This window comes from Kogia breviceps, chromosome 3, assembly GCF_026419965.1.
Source record: "Kogia breviceps isolate mKogBre1 chromosome 3, mKogBre1 haplotype 1, whole genome shotgun sequence".
Lineage (NCBI taxonomy): Eukaryota > Metazoa > Chordata > Mammalia > Artiodactyla > Physeteridae > Kogia > Kogia breviceps.
Window position 1 is genome coordinate 74,919,645 of NC_081312.1, and position 3,386 is coordinate 74,923,030.

Below are 3,386 nucleotides of genomic sequence, written 5' to 3' on the forward strand. Positions count from 1 at the left end.
GAGGAGGAGTCCAGACCCAGGAGGCCTCCCTGGGGAGCCTGTGAGGCTCTGAGCATCCTTGGTGCAGCCCTGCCAGGTGCTCCCCTTCACCTCCTCCTCAGCAGGGGACACCTCTCCTGCCAGCCCTCTCCCTGGCCCAGAGACCCTGGGAGTTAAAGGAGATTTAGGGAGGCCCTTAAGGCTCTCCTAGAGCAAGTGAGCCCACCTGCATGGACCTACACCCCAGATCTGATCAACACTGCCCTCACCTCTGACAATACTGAAGCTGGGCTGTGGGGAGGAGGTTTGGTGTGTAAGGGTGCCCCCTGAGGCGTGACCCACTTGGGCAGGTGGGCCCCCAGCCCCAGTCCGAGGCAGGTATCTGAGGGGGCACAAGGACTTGCATCCATAGCCCACCCCCTTCCAGACACAGCCTCCACGGTCTCCAACCACCTCCCCATCACGACCAGGAGAGCTGTACCCTAGCCCACCTTCCTCTCCTCCTCACCTCCTCCCGGGCCCTCGCCCTTGGTCCAAGGCACTCCATTCTTCTCCCTCGTTACTTCCCATGGTAGCCTCCATTCCCGAGGACCCTCCTCGTCTGGTCTTGCTGGAAGACAGGGGTCCTTTGGCCCATTTAGAGCAGGCCATCTGGAGGGGAGGCAGGCAGAGGAGGGATTGGGGAGAGTCACGTGTGAGCAGGACCCTGGGGAAGGGAGGGGAGGGGATGGGTTGCCGGAGGGCTGGAAAGTGGAGGAAGGAGCAGGCTCCCCTCCAACTAAACAAGCCTAGCCCCCCTGGAGTCGCTGCCACACCTGGGCTGCTCAGGGAAGGCCTGGGGCTATGGGCCACAGAGGGCAGGGGCTTGGGAGGCCCTGGCCTGAATCTCCCCCATGCACCACACACAGCCACTCTGGGCTCTGAGCTCCCAATGCAGCAGCCAGGAAGGTGGGAATGCCAGTATTAGAGAACGGGAGGAGAGGGAGAGGGGAGAAGGGGAATAGGGAAGGAAAAAGGCAAGACCTGAGGGGCGGGGCAGTGGAGAGAGAGGGAGAAGGCTCAAAAGCCTGGAGGAAACCAACAGAGAGAAAAGATAGAGGAAGTGCTGTGTCCTCCCTTGGAAAGACCCACAGCCTGTCCCACCTCTCTCCTCACATCCTCCTCCACTCTCCTCGCCTAGCACTTCTCCTCTTCCTAGGAAGGACTTGGAGAGCAATGAGGAGATAAGTGAAGGAAAGAGAGGGACACACTTGAAAAGGGAGACGCAGGGGATGCCCAGAGATTCCAAGCTCCCAGAGCAGAGGAGAGAGGCTGAGGAACAGCCAGAGACTGGGTAGCAGACCAGGGGATGGGGGGCGGTTGACAGGGCTGGCAGCTGAGCCACGGAAGGAGGGTGCTGAGAGAGGAGGGGAGAGGAGACAGGGAGGGTAAGCCTTGGACCGAGAAGCCGGGAGAGCGAGGTGGGGTGGTACTGGGCAAAGGAGAGAATCCTGGGTCACCTTCAGATGAAAGCAAAATCAAGAAAGTGGAGAACAGTCAGGTTAGAGAGAAGCAGGTGAAGACCCTGGAGCAGGGTGTGGAGGCAGAGATGGAACAGGCAGCGAGCGAGCCGAGGGTGCGCTTAGAGAAGGCAGAGACTCATGGAAATGCAGGCATGTCAGACCCCGCGATGGGCAGACACATGGTGCCAGGGAGAATCAGAGGCCAGGCCCAATTTTGAGACAGGGAACCAGGCAGAGGGAAAGGGAGACAGACATACGGGGAGCAGGCAAAAGAAGGGCAACCTGGTGCCAAGGCTAGCCCTGCCTCCTCATCCCCTTCCCTGTGGCAGGAGTCTCCATCCCGTGCCCTCACTGTCCAGGACTTCTAGCAGAATGAGGAATTGCTTTAGGAAGCAGTTGAGGGAGGACGGAGAGCAGGGATGGATGTGAGAGCTGGGGAGAGAAGGGGGCCTAGGAAAGAGAGAGAAGGGCAAACCAGACCAGACAGGGGGAAGAGCCCTGGGACCAATTTAACCCCTCCCCTCCTCCTCCTCCTTCCACGGGAGACAGTGGGAACTGCCTGCCTACCCCTCACCCCCACTCCACCTGTACCCAGTCTGGCCTGCTCAGGACATAGGGTTCCCTGAGGACAAAGCCTAGTCTTTGTCATCTGGGCCTGACCCAGCTTGACCTGGTGTTCTCAGCCCCTTATCACGTCCCCATGGCAATGGGAACCAGGCAGTGACGCACTGGGCCACGGGCTGACCGCCAGCTTGCACACTAGGTCCTCCAGTGACCTAGAGCTGGGGACAAGTAGCTTGCATCCCCTGGGGGAACAATTTGGCATATGCACCTGCAGGAGATGGGAATGTGGGGTTGATTCAGGTCCCCCCAAGGACACTGGATGTGCAGTACATGTTCCCTGCAGACAGATGTATCCCTGAGTCCATTAATGGGGCAGTGGAGGGTCCTAAGGAGTTGGCGCCTTGGGGGAGAGACCACATATTTGGTGGAAAGCAGAGAAGTTGACCCCTGTCCGTCCTACCCACCTCCCCACTCTAGAGCTATATTGAGAAGTGACAGGAGATGGTTTGGGAGGGGCAGCTGGGAGAGCGTTCCTGGGTGTGAGGGTGTAGGGCAAGCCAGGGCAGGGCAGTCTGGCTTTGTTTCCTGCACACAATGTCCACTTAGTCATCACAGGCATGGCCTGTTGAAGACCTGACACCTACCGCCTCCCAGAGGCGGCATCACTGGAGGCTGGGGAGGGGTCCCTAAGGGCCTGGGGCACTGGAGGACACCCATGAACGGACGTGTGAGTATGAGCCCCACGAGGGTCGGGGTCGGGAGAGAGCGCTGGGGTTCTACCTGGGGAGGGGGAGCGGCCGGCAGAGCCCCACCCCCGCCCTTTGGAACGCAGAACTTGGGGCCCAGCTCGTGTAAATCCCTGGGGCGGCCAGGACCCCAGCCAGTCTCAGCAGCACCTGCATCCTCTGGCAGCCCAGAGAGGCGGAAGGGAGCAGCCCCCCCACCTCTCCCGCCGCCTCAGGCCCCGGGATTAACACCTCTTGCCCCTCCCCACCCTACCCCGCCCCTCACCAGGAGCAGAGGGTGGCAGAGGAGGAGTAAAAGCTTATGTGTGTGTGTGTTTCAGTGTGCATAAAAGCAAGAAGGAAAATCTGCAAACTTAAGTGTGTAAGTGTGAAATATCTGTATGCGTGTGTTTAAGAATGGGCACGGACCCACGGTGGCCAAGGCCATGTGTGAGGGTGCTGGACTGTGGGTCTGGGTGCGAATCTGCTTTGGTGGAGTGGGGGCATCCCTTCCTCTGTTTGAGCGGTTAGACGGCGGTCACTGTATCAGGAGCAGCAGGGGAGGGGCTAGGGGCTCCAGATGTGCCTCCAGAGTAATGCAGCCTCACATTCCCAG